The 14,488-nt window shown below is 33.6% G+C and overlaps 1 protein-coding gene across 4 annotated transcripts in view; it reads left to right on the forward strand.

The window, feature by feature from the left end:
- The first annotated feature begins 2,142 nt into the window (after positions 1 to 2,142).
- LOC148628578 (uncharacterized) overlaps positions 2,143 to 14,488 on the forward strand; it is an 85,209-nt gene continuing 72,863 nt past the window's right edge. The window contains exons 1-2 of one of the 4 annotated variants that reach the window (XM_088590507.1): positions 2,143 to 2,292; positions 11,804 to 11,848. The gene's annotated coding sequence lies outside the window, so the exon portion shown is untranslated. Of the gene's footprint in view, positions 2,293 to 8,629; positions 8,891 to 9,694; positions 10,006 to 11,803; positions 11,849 to 14,488 lie in introns of those variants that run through there. The other 3 variants (XM_088590508.1, XM_088590506.1, XM_088590509.1) reach the window with 3 other exon arrangements.

The following is a 14,488-nucleotide window of genomic DNA, read 5'->3' on the forward strand; positions in this document are numbered from 1 at the left end:
GCATGGAAGACAGTTACAAAAAGAATACGAAAAGGAACAATAAACCATCAACCATGTTTCTGACATTGGACAGACGTATAAAAATCACAAAAGTTGATTACAACGGATTATGTGTTATAGTTCTGATCATATTGAACTAGAACAACACGAGCAAAAGAGACACAACTTGAAATATAAATATTCAAAACCGTAGTCAGGGATGCATAGGATGCATTTGTACCGCCTTTCTCAATGAAAGCTTCTTTGTATTTGTGTCATTTTTTTTCTGTCAAATATTGTTAGTAAGTTTAAATGCTAATATCTTAAAACTTCCAGGTGGTACACTGTCCCCTGAATCTCCTGCCAGGTATTGATCCTTACCCACTTGGGACCTAAAGCGTGTAGCCCCCTCACCAGTTTATTGTGCACCCCTATTTGATTATAAATCCTGGTTACGTCACATCAGTACTTTAAGATATTTTCATTTTGACACCAATGCGAAATAATTGTAAATGGCGTGTTTTCTTTAATATTGATAGATGGCATAGGAACCATTTTTCTGAGATCAGTACATCGAGATTTTGAAATGATAATTGTATAGACATATATTCTAATCTAATTAAGTTGGGGTTATCACAGGTCAATTAAAACCATTGAAATTATCATTTATTGAAAATATGTTTTACTCGGTTCAAATTTATTGCTGAAATAACTTATCCGTATGACTAGATCGACCAACAATTCATTTTTATTGATGTATACATAATTTTCATTTAGATAAGTGTCACTTGGCTTGGAGTAAATCGTATTTTTCGCCAATACAAGCAGCTATTAGATGTACAACTTTATATATAAAAAAAAACATGAACTGTACTTAAAAGCTTATCTGTAATGTTGCTAAATTTTCTTAAACATTGCACAATATCTAAGTCTCTGGATATCAAAGGTGTCAAATTAATTGACTTTCACGAAACGGCACAATAAGTTAGGCAGAAAGCACATTGGTCTTTTTTCAGAAACAAATGGTACATCATGGACTCTTTCGTGAAAGAGTAATCAAGGGAACCAAGGTTATAGCGGTAATCAAAAGAATGTTATCCAGGGACAAAGACCAGACATGGAAAACAGACATACACATCAAAGAACATAAAGCAACTAAAATCATACATACAAAGTAACAAAAGCAAATGAGCAACTCGGACTCCACTAAAAACTGGGAGCATGGACCAGGTGCACCGGTAGGGTAAGCGTCCTCTGCTTTTCTAGAAACACCCGCCGAGTTGCTCATAAAAAGTCAAGTCCGGGTGAAGATAGCTCTACTAAAACGTGCAGTAAATATATGACAGAGCATAGTGGTTTTAGTATAATAGTTGTTTTCATAACAAAAACACTACATATATACTTCTATGCAAGGTCTGTACCCGTCATGAATCATAACATAATTTTCTTATGAAAGATCAAACAAGATATACTATTTTAAATAATTTTATTCCTGTCGTACACTTTGTGAAAAAAAAAAAAACAATATAAGTTTAAGAAAGGAAACATTGCAGCACTCATTGTTTATCAAACTTTGCTACAAAAGGAAATTAATACTTTATTAAGTTTATGAGCTTACGTCAGATCGATCTAGTATCTTACTCAGTACTTTGACAAATCACCATTCGGATTGGCCTAAGCAGTAATTAGAGCACTGCATGATGGTCCCATGACTGTACCAAACATACTTGAACAAATGCTAACCGAAAAATAAAGGAACTTATGCATCCAAAAAGTTTAACAGTCACTATCAATTACATAAAATTCATCCTTTTGATTAACCATCTCAAAAGGTAACAAAAAGGTAAAACAACACTTTCATAGAAAATGTTTAAATTGTCTAATGAAGCTGCTTCCTTTTTTAGAAATGCATGCAAAATTCCGAAATGATAACTTTGATTAAGATATTTGTTTTCAAGAAAGAAATTTGACCTTAAAATATGTTTACACTAATAGGTCAATTAATAAAATGAAAATATATTTCCTTATCGACTTTCAAAGTAATGATTGTTTCCCATCAGATATCGTTATAAGTCATTAACCAACTCAAATAACTGATATAATTCGGAAACAGGAAAGTTTGTTTGGTTTATGTTACAGTTCATCTAATTATCATTTCCTGAATGACGAAGTCATAAGGTGCCAGGTATATCGTACCGCTCCTCAGTACGTTGGGAGGGCTGGAAGACGTCAGACCGCATGCAGTTCTGTAGGCGTGTCTCCCGCTCCACATTCCAGATTTTGTACAGGACTTGGTGATACGTTTCTTCTGTCGTAAGTATTCTACTTTACATTCCGGAACTGCAATCTTAAGACGACTTTAAATTAATGGTAAAAAAATCGGACTTTGCAATCTGTCAAGTAAAATGCTTACATCTACACTTGGATTAAGTTTAATGGCAATATTCGCGATCAAATTGTACATTCATTTATTTGTAAATTATTCAGCATCACAATCAAATTTGATTTTTTTTATTTTTCGGCTGTGTGTATGTGCGTTTATATATAAGTGTGTGAACGCATGTGACTACTATCGTCTTTATCTATATTAATTGAAACGGCAAAGGGTCTTTTTAACTACTCGATTCAGTTGAAATACAGGGAATGGAAGCAAAATATGATAACGAATTATCAAAACGTCCAGATTTATTTTGTCGGTGCATTTTCAGTAGTAGTAACCAATTGAATCATATAGTGTTTCTCAATAAATAATGCCCCATGAGGAATTAACCTGGATATAATAAACGATAAGTCGAAAGTAGAACTCAGTTTGTCGTAGAAGGTGACTACGATGACGGCGAAATCTGGACAGTGGTTGGATGCTCGGCCTACAGTGCTGTTTTGGTGTGTACCCGGGAATGGGAAAGCCCACGCTTCGAGTGTTGTCAGGTCATTTTTGCAAAACCTGACCGCAGACCATATATAAAGTGGATCAACGTGTGCGCAGAGCGTCACTCTACACGTTGACGTATTCCCAAATAGAAAGAGTGGAGAAACGCTCTCGTGGGGCCTGGGATTAAGTCAGAGTATCAAAAGAGCAGCCCAGCCACTAGTACGACATACTCTGACAGGTATCCCGATTCTCCGCTATCTTCCACTACTGACAGACGTCTACTACCAGAATCCCCGTAAGGGGCGGTCGTGCTAGATCCATTAGGATAGTCAAGACTGTAAAAACCCCCAATCATCATGCGGAGAGCGCCACGATTCATGCACATAAACTATCCCATCTGTACATAGTATTCTTTCCGATTGTGCTCCTTGGATCCGCGACTTACCGACACATTTCTCCCATTTTTCGGTGGTAGACAAAACTTAGTTTTTTTTTCTTCCCGAATTTCATTTTATTCTATTTGATTCTTGTTCAACATGTATTTCCCGTCTTGATTACGCATGAAATACTTGCGACTGGACGTTTAGCAGATATCAATCAATCAACTAAGTCACCAGTGACGTTAAAAATGATTGAAAATTATACTGAAGCATCAAAACAGAAGAACATTTCGAGACACAACAGAGTCGATCTGAAAATAGAATAAAATACAGTTGCATATGAATTGTATTGGCTATAAGGAATGCAAGACAACACACAAAAAACTAAAGCACTTCAATGCGATATTAAAAAAAAACAAAAACAAAAAACAACAACAAAAAAGCCAAAACAAGATAACCAACAAAAAGGGGGTGCCAAATGGTGCTTCGAAAGGATAAGTATGTGCCCCGCCATGGCCACCCCTCACAATGGAAGCGAACTAAATATGGTGAGTGTGGGGGTGAGTGTATTGTCAATCAGACGTGAAATCTATAGCTTGAGATATCTTGTAGCGATGACGACCATACAACTACTGTAGTAAAGATATCTAAAAAGGCAGAACATATCCCTGTTGTCAGTATACTTACATGTATTTGATAGAGAAAGGGGTTTTAAAGGGAGAGTCAAAGAATGAAATTATAGAATCTATTTCATATCATAAATATGTGAACTATAATCCAAACAAATACACACATATAATAATAAAAAGTAAAAGTAAAATTAAGCCGGTTCTTTTTAGATCAACGTAAACAGTAGACTTTCTAAAAAATAATTTTCTGTAGTTTTTACTTGTAAATACTTGTTTCAATTTGAACTTGACACGTCTTCACCACAAAGTTCGAGACTCATTTTGAAGCTCGTGCCTTGGATTTACGTCTATTGTGTTTAATTCTTTTTTTTTTATTTTCAATCATTCATTGTTCATAACTTCTATAAATGCCTATATCAAGTCAGGACCATTGAAGTAGTTTCCAACTTTCTGTTGTTTTTTTTAACCCTGATATTGCCATTTGTTATACGGTCTTCTCCTTAGTAACTATTTCTTTGATTTTTTCAGTTCGGTAATTTTATTGTTACCCTTCTCTTCTTGCTTATAAATCATCGCTTTGAGTCCGGACTCAAATGTGAGCACTAACACTTAATTAGTTGGTTATTTACTTTATTAGTATGTATATTCTTATTTTGACTTTTCTGCTTTCTTTGTATTCGTTTTCTGTGTGACAATCCATTCATCAACGGACAGATAGCCGTCAGCAAATTTGTGAACTTCTTATTTTGTCCAAAAAAAAAACCAAACAAACAAACTACAATTTCGCTTTTGAAAAATGCATATTCCTATATTTTGCATCACAAGGAAGACAGAATTCCTATTAATGATCACCGTTATCTATCGTAAGTTATATTTTACTAGATTAGTGAACTGTGTTATTTGTAAGAGAATAGGTGCGGTGTATATATTATACTTCATACAAAAATCGTGAATTCTGATTGGATAATGGGTAATAGTTAATTTAGTCTAATCCCTGACACTGGTCCCTGAACATCCTTACTTGCCCCGCTCCCACTGAACATTGATTGGTTGATCGATATGTCTCCCCAACGTCCACGATATAATACCTTCCACTAAGATATATCACCCCGACGACACGATATATCACACTCTCGTATTCAGTATAATATAACACATACGGTTGCGATCACTTCTAACCCCTCTTAAATTCTGTCAGGATCTCTGTTCTACGACAGCAGATAGAACAGAAACCCTGACATCCTGACAGAGGCTGTCCTGGGTCAGTACACATTTTGCCCTATTCCCTGACAGATCCTGACAAAAACTGTCCTGGGTCGTGACAAAGAAAATACGAAAAGCTGTTCTAAACTGTCATACCCCTGGACAGTTCCTGACACTAAATCTGTCTATTTTGTGTGACGTAATTTAGACCAGGAAGTCCGCGATTAATAAATGAAACTGTGTGACTAATGTAAATTAGCTAACCCGATTAAGAAACAAATCCTGATTTCAAAATTTACATAGAATTTCGGGTACTGCTAAACAAAGAGTGGTAAAGAGCACAAAAGTCTGGTAAAGACTGATACCGAAATATTGATTTATTTTATTGAATAAAAGTTTCTTTGTATCTGTATAGTGATATTCTTTCATTTTTAGCTAAAATAAATGTTTTTGGTGCATTTCTGTAGACATTTATTTACATACGGTCACGACTTCAACATTTTCGTTTCTTCAACATGGCGGCCGTGAAGTCTGGAGGTACACAATTCGTGACAATTTCAGTGTGTAATATTGTTTTTATGCGAGTTGTAGTTTAATCATGTTATTTTGTCATTTTCATATGCTTTTAAAACGTTTTCAGTCTTTAATATTGTATTTTATCACTCATTTATAACTCCCAGATGTCACGACAGATTCGTTGTAAACAAAGGATAGAGTAAGTATAAAATGGATTCGGAATGGAGATGTTTAAATTTAAAAAGACACGTTAATTTAATAAAATAACTTTGAATCATAACAAGTTATATACCATACATCATTGTTTTTGTTTATTTAAATGCAAATAAATAGCTATTTAACTCCTTCACATCACCAGACTTCGGGAACTGATCGCGCGACGATGTCTAGATGCCAATCTATGAATAAATATCCAGAATAGTAGTTGATATATTATTTTCAATGGTCACATAGAAAAATAAACACTATATAGATACTAAGAAACATTTATTTACTCAAATAATTCAAAATTACGATACCAGTCTTTACCAGACTTCAGTGCTCTCTACCACTCTTTGTTTAGTAGGACCAAGAATGTCCAATTGTATATGATCATCACTCCACAATCACTCGATTGTTGTTCATGTTCCTATTTTCGTCGATCACGGTCCAGTCACTCATCGTTCAAAAATTATCATTGTGTACATGTATATTTTTTTATATTCTGTCATACACCTGTGATATTAATTAAATCAAATTATTTAATTATAAAATCAAAGGTCTGTGTTTCTGTTGTAAGTGTAAAAGTCGTAACAGATAACTTTCAGATGTTTGGAAATTCTCACGAAGTTCAAGATTGAGAAATGTACTTTTTGAGTGAAAGCTACTTTTAATAACATAAGGGTCACAAATCATTCTAAAAATGTTAAAATTGACAGTTTTGCATTAAATGGGTGACCCATACCTAAATATTTTGGTCAAAATTCTTCAAAATGCCACTTTTAGTAATGAATATGATTGATAACATTTCCTATTTCCCTGCATAGTCTCACATGTAGAAAATGTAGAAACTGAAAATGTTAGTTTCATATTAGTGACTGACACCATTATTTCAGTAAAAATTCTGCAAAATGTATGAGTGCAGGCAGTTTAATTTTTCATGAGGGTCTAAAACTATTGACTAAAATGTTTATTTTTTCAATATAACTATCGTGGTGGCTGCGACATATTATTTTGAGTCAAAATTCTTTAAAAATGTCATATTCTAGCAAAATATATGAGTGTGCACACTTTTAATTTGCTTGAGGGTATAAAATTATTGACTGAAATGCTAAATTTATCAATATGATTATCATATGGGTGACTGTGACACATTTGTTTGAGTCAAAATTCTTTAAAAATGTCATATTCTTGCAAAATGTATGAGTGCAAGTACTTTTTATTTTCATAAGGGTCTAAAATTAATGACTAAAATGCTAAATTTTTCAATATAAATATCATGTGGTGGCTGCAACACATTAGTTTGAGTCAAAATTCTTTAAAATTGTTATATTCTTGCAAAATGTATGAGTGCCAGCACTTTTAATTTCCATCAGGGTCTAAAAATAATGACTGAAATGCTAAATTTATCAATAAAATTATCATTTGGGTGGCTGTGACACATTTGTTTGAGTCAAAATTCTTTAAAAAAATCTTATTCTTGCAAAATATATGAGTTCGAGCAATTTGATTTCCATGACAGCCTAAAATTATTGACTTAAATGCTATTTTTTGTAATATAACTACCATGTGGGTGACTGTGACTAATATATTTCGGTCAAAATTCTTCAAAATGGCCCATTCTTTCAAATTGTATGAATGTTAACACTTTAAAGTTCCATAAAGGTCTAAAATTTATGTATAAACTGTTTAAAAATGTCAATGCATGTATATACAGGAAATCTATATCATAACGGTGTCTAGATCTGCAACCAAAATTAAGAATTCAGCCCAAATTCTATTAAGTCGGGGGCGTAGCAAGTACGACAGGCAATAATTTTTGTTGGTACTGCATGCTATACATCAAAGTCGGGTAAAAATTGAAAAAAAAATCAAGTTTTAACATAGCAAGGCTTCCATCCCGTCGTACGAATCGGGATTCGGGTGCTACGCCTTTTTTTCGTAATCATGTACATGTACTGGGTGCAGGACGTTTCGTAACCTGGTCGTTTCGTACCTAGGTAAATTTCAAAGTGGGATGTTTCGTACCTGGATCATATCACACAGAGACGTTTAATACCTATTGTTTAACATATAGCATTGTTATTTTTAGAGAGTCCTTATAGATTACTACGTTAATGTTCGCTCATTCACAGTTATTTTCTGTCAAATTATCTCTTACCTTTTAGATTCATCTAAATGATTTGAAAAATATGATCGTAGCCAGTGCAGTTTGAAAACTTTTAAAGGTAAGCAAAATGCATTTTATGTTTCAGACAATGGAAATTATTTGTGTATTGTCGCAATTCATTTTTTTTTCGAAGTAACAAAAGTGGTCAAAATAAACAAAGTTGTGAAAAATCTGAAAGATATTCACCTCCGTTGTTGTCTGAAACATCAAAATGCATTTAGATTTGATATATCTAGGTGCATTTACCCTTTAAAAGTTTTCACCTTGTACTGACTTATCTGTACTCAAGTTTTAGATATTTTGACAGAGACGGTGTGCACCTCAAAGATGATGGACATTTCAAGTTTTTCTGTTCTATACGTGTGTGTGTAAATAAACATCTATGGAAATTGTCTGTATATGTGTCAAGTAAAATGTTTAAGAAATTTTGTTATATATGTTCAAATTTGCTTATAATGCTGATTAAATGGTTTAATATATCTAATAAACATGACCGTGTCTTATGTCGGAAAGAGTTTGCCCAGGTACGAAACATCTCACTATGAAATTTACCCAGGTACGAAACGTCTTATTTGAGGTACGAATCGACCTGGTACGAAACGACCAGGTTACGAAACGTCTACCATTCCATGTACTGCATGTAATTCAGACAGAGAAGTATTATCTAGCTAATGACTGTCAGAATCTGTCAGGAACTCTTCTAATCCACGTATCTGTTCTACTTAGAACAGTTCCTGACAGGAGGGTGTCAGGACCATTGACGAATTATGGCAGAGCTTGTCCGAAGTCCTGACAGACCCTGACAAGGTGTGTCGCGGGTCAGAACAGTTTCTGACAGTTAAGAATTGTCTGTGACGGCGAATTCTGACAGGATCGAAGAGAGGTTAGAAGTGATCGCAACTGTACTGCCTGTAGTAGAGGGTGTTACGCTTCGAATCACACTGTAAATATATGCGTATAATGTCAGAGACAAGAGTTACTATCCCAACAAGATGGAAATGTCAGCACAAGGCTGCACATTGGTCTTCAATTAACGACGAGGAAATCATCATACCTGGATGATTGCAATTGGTGATCTTGAATTTTCCGAGTAAACCTAGACTGGGGGAATTGTGATTTTAAGTTTCCGAGTTCAAAATTATTATATTACGCTATGGCAAGCCAAAGTGGACAAAAATGAGTATTTTCTAATATTAAAAAATTACAAATTCAATTTGTAATATTACAAAATGTGTGATGTTTTATAATATTACTAAATCAGGAATTTGTAATGTTAGAAAATGAATTTTTAATATTACAAAATGAATTTCTAATATTAAAAAATCTTTTCTAATATTAAAAAATGATTTTGTAATATTAAAAACTCATTTTCTAATATAACAAAATATTGATTTTTGTCCACTTTGGCTTGCCATATTACGTCATATATACGACAAACACTGCTGCGTATTAATTCTTATGCCGCCATTGCACAATCTTGATATTTTATTTTAATGCAATTCATCGTCAGTCACGATTTTCCATGTGCCTATGATTCGTCTTCTTAATTCCATTTTTGCTTAATTGAACAATTTTATTTTCTATTTGGTATGGAGCTTTCAAAAAGTATAAATTTTATTACTCTCATTAGTACGTGCATGTCTTTTTTCAGTAGTTGTGATAAAATATTACAGTATATCAGTTGAGTACGGGTACTGGTTATAAATATTGCGGGAAGTAATTCCCGCCGAAATTTTGTCTAGGATCATACCGGATATAAATCCTAAATTTAACATGTTTCAGTTTCTCGGAAGTCAGGTTGTGTTTACAAGAAAGGTTTTCAAAACGTAAATTACTACCCGGTTTAACCGATGACAGTTATTAATACAAACTTGACATCATTTCCTAAAGGTTAATCTTGAAAACGTGAACTAACAAGAGGAAAGTACCGTGGTAGAGAAATAATTATTTATACGTAACTAAAGTTCTTAACTTTATATAGATCGGAAGTGGAGTAGGATAGCTGCGTATCAGAAAATATGTTTTGTTTGAGAAATGTTAACTTGAAAGTAGATTAAGGTAAATATGGTCACTCCTTTAATATCTACAAAATGAATGCACTACATGTAATGCTGTCGCGTGTCTCTTTTTCGGTCCATTATATATAATATGGCGTTTGTTGTCACCTACGCATACCTTTATGATCTCAGTATCGTATTAATTTTCCCATAGACTTCTATAGTGAAGTGCATATTTTTAGGATTTAAAAAAAAAATAGGTAAATTGATTCAATAAAACTTTCACTTATGTAGCATTTCCAAGGACATGTGACAAAATAATTTCCCGCAAAGAAAATAGGGTGAGTCCACGAAGATCGGACAGAAAAGTAGTCTTGAACTATAAATAGCCATTGTCCCTACTTTCAGTTTCGTTTTGCACTCACCCAACCAACCTTTTCAGTGGAACATTTTTATGTTATTATGTTAAATTTTCTTTTAAAAAAGTTCTTCATCTTACAGTGTGATGTTTGCTCTATTTTATAAGTCATTGTTCATATCTTTTGACAAAACATTAGTTTGTAGAGAGATGAAAAGAAAATGCACAATATTTTTTATAGCATCCATGTTTTGACGTACACCCGCTCAGGGATATGCAATATGATACTGGTACCTTATGGCTAGTTTACAAGCCCCCCACCCCCAAGACAAGTTGCCCACTCCTAATTAAGAGAAGTCGCTGATTTCATAAAGACAAGTCGCCCAACCAAAATATAAATGCATTTTATGTAACAATAAGTAATTTAAACTTGTTATTTTCGCATGATTTGGATATAATGAATATTGTGTCCTTATTTTCCAAATGTTTCCTTGAATTGGAATATTGATAAATAGTTAATTTTTTTGTTTATGTATATCTATGTGTTGATTAATAGTTAAATTGTTTGACAAAAATCGTGTATTCTGACAGACTTTTTCACTTGACATGAACATACCATGCATGTTTGGCACTTTCGATTTTGCACTTTTGGTAGTTACCGCTGATTACTTAATTAATTGAATTTAATAAATGAATTAAACCCACTATGTTAATTAGGTAATTAAGCTTGATTTACAGATATTGGCTTGGCAAACATGTCATTTTTTAATTAGCTTGGATAATTTAAAATGATTAAGAAGGATACAAGGTGAGTTTTGTTCGATAGATCAGCTTTGGATATTCACTGGAACAGTGTCACAGCCCAAAGCCCAAAGCCCATTAAATAATATATCTCCTGAATAAAATGTATTTAAACTTGAATACCAATTTCTCTTCATTTTGCCTTATCACGTACAGATCGGCACAAACAAAATTGCCGTCAACTACTGTAAGAATTACAATGAAGCATATGAACATGATTACACATATGACATTATAACACGATACAATCTAGGACAATTTCATAAAATAACAACAAAATGATGTGGGAAATTAGAGATCTATAGACTTGAAATTACGTTTTCAGATGCGTAAATATTCCTTCATTTCATATTTTGAGTAAACTTTTTAAACCAACAAGATAATATGAAGTTAGATAGTGGGTGACTTGTCTCTGGGGCAACTTGTCTTGGGGGCGACTTGACTTGTTACCCAATAGTAATCTATACTATTAAATAAGAAGAGTGTTTTGTTTGGTTGAGGTTTATATCTTCTATATTCTTCTACAGAGTATGCTTTTGTTACAATTATATGCCCTAACCAGTGTAGTTTTTCGCTAATAAATATCACCTCTCTCTGCAACGTTGGGGGGTTTTGGGGGCAAAAAATTAAAAGCAAAGTACTTTTTTTTTTACCGTTTCCGATTTAAAACTACAATCCGCATATCATTTCTGCTTTTCAGAGCACGCTTGCAGATTGACTGATTGAAGACTCGCTGTAAACAGAGGTAATTAAAATGAAAAGAGAATCAAAATATGGCAAAGTGTTGCTTGCATTGCATGACCGATATTGGTGTCAAAGTTGTGCACAAGTTCGGCATGTCGTGTTGCTGGTCTGTTACAAACAAACAACTTTTTAAACAATGAAAGGGAAAATAACGTGCAGCGTATCAGTCAGCACGTAAAATTGTGTCAGCAAGCTACATCGCATTCAAGAAAGTTTTATTCTTTTGACGACCAGCCGTAGCCGTCACATTTTGTTAAGACTGCATTGTACATGTGTAACATTAATCCCTTCAAGATAACAACAAAAACACATACACCTGAGTCACTTTTTGCAATTTTCACAATCTTTTCTGCCTACATCTGAAAATGCCTCCCCGTCCAATATGGCCCTCAGACTGAGCCCAGACTACATTGTAGTATACCCCTTGATAACACATACATTAGTTCGTCGTTCGCATTTTTGTCGTGTAAGTATCTACCTCCACATTCAAACTTACAAAAACCCAATCTAAATTAGGTCAGTTTTACCTACATTGTCCTCATGAATAACTTATGTTATATACATGCCATATACCTGTACATACATTTTTAACACATAAGTGCATGCAAACAAAGTTACATTGTATCATTTAACATTATGGTACATGTAAATGCAGTGGCCTGTTGTTCTAGTAGGAAGATTTTTAATTTCTGTTTAAAAAGACATCTGTTTGCACTTCTTATTTCATTTTGGAGGGTATTCTAATGAGATGGACCAGAGTGAACAAAAGTATGTCTAAATAGTTCTTTCTTAGATTTAGGAATAAAGAAGAGCATTGTTTATGGAGCTAACACATTTAAAATATCAATGAAGATCAATAAGCATTCTATTCTCAACAGTTAGCTAACCTGAAGTGAAGCCAAATCAAATAAATATATGTGTTTCCGGTTTCCCGACCCTACCTAATTTTTGTATGCCAATTTACTGATCCTAACATTTAAAAAAAAAACCAAAACGAAAATTCCGCAAGCTCTTTTCAAAATAAAAATTAGCAAAATAATTTTTCTAGGACACCGGTAAAATCTGATTTGTATAATAATCGATTTAACTGGCTGTTTAATATAGTGTCTAAACAAAAGGCAGAATACAATGACAGTAATTTTGGCAGTGTCATTAGAAAGTTTAGAAAGAAAACAATGAAATGTAAACAGAACTCTAGAAATGAAACAGAGTGACTTTGCATTTTAAGATGTGGCAATACATTTAGCCTTAAAAAAAATTGGGGGATTAAACAAAAAGATTGATTTTCTTTTAAAAATTCTGTCTGACACTAAAACATTTGATCGTCCGCCAAAAATTTTAACTGTCGTGAATACTGAGCTGGACTTGGGGAACTGGACAGGCTGTCACAAAGCTATAAATGCTTTCAAATCATTATGGAAGTGGCAGAAAAAAATGTTCCCTTAAAAACAAAACCATCAATATTAGTATATTTAGAGGTGCAGGTGTATGATGAATTGAGGTGTTGACACGGTTTTGGAGATTTGAAAAAGGCTGGTATATTTTTGGGGAAATTGCGAAAAAATGTCAGAATTTTTCTGGGAATCTATGACCACCTCCCCTTCCGTTCCATTATCATGATTGTTCATGGCATGTATAAGTGAATCTGACCACCTCTCCCCCCTTAAATATTCCTAACTCCAGTATGAATAATGAAATTAAACAAAAATACATGTTTCACTCACTATATGAATATATTTAAGCCCTAAATCTTAAGGACAGGGGTGCCACTAGAATAGAAATCTTTTTGAACAAAATTTATGGTAAGACCGTTTTAATTTTATCTTATTCACACATGCTTGGGGACAAATATCATTTTCAAAAATGAAGTTTTGTTAGAACTTTACTGTTGTATCTGTTGGAACAGACCATGCAGCATTGGAACAGGGTTAGATATTTTCGGAAATAACGAAAGAACATCTCTTATATGTCTTGTTGGACTTTTATCATCAAACAAAGCCTAATCAATTATAATCAGGTATATACAGCGAAGTCATTGGTCATCCTTAAATCAACCTTTTCACACAAAAAATGTATTTTCCCAAGTCAGGAATTTCAGGCCTCAGTATGTCTTGTTTCGTTTTCACCTTTAGTTTATTTTTTATGTTACTTTAGTATACATGTATAGGGGCATTCTTTCGCTGTACTTATGTATTATGATGTTTTGGGTCCAGCTGCAGCCTTCCCTGTGTTATGAGGATTTTTTTGTTCATTGAAGACCAATGGATGGCCCTGGGATGACATTTTCATCCCGGTGGGGTTTTTGTCTCTTTGACATATACACCATACCTATTCTGGTTATAAATGAACCCATTATAACCTAATATATATGCACAAATATGGTATAAAAATTCAACAATATTCTTACTGTCAGAGAGTTAGTACAATTCAAAGTTGCATACTGGTGAGAATGCCCATTTTAGGAAAATTAGTTGGCAATTATTTTGAACTTAATGTAAAATTCATCATCAGGACTCAAATACCAAACACTTATTGTGTCTCGATATTTGTAGCTATCATAATAAGTCGAGGAAACTGTTTATAATTCCAAGAGAAATGATTTTGGCTAGAATTACTATACATGATAACCTCAGAATAGAAA

The sequence above is a fragment of the Perna viridis genome, chromosome 1, assembly GCF_037379345.1.
Source record: "Perna viridis isolate PV_CMFRI_1.1 ecotype Kerala chromosome 1, ASM3737934v1, whole genome shotgun sequence".
NCBI classification, from domain to species: domain Eukaryota; kingdom Metazoa; phylum Mollusca; class Bivalvia; order Mytilida; family Mytilidae; genus Perna; species Perna viridis.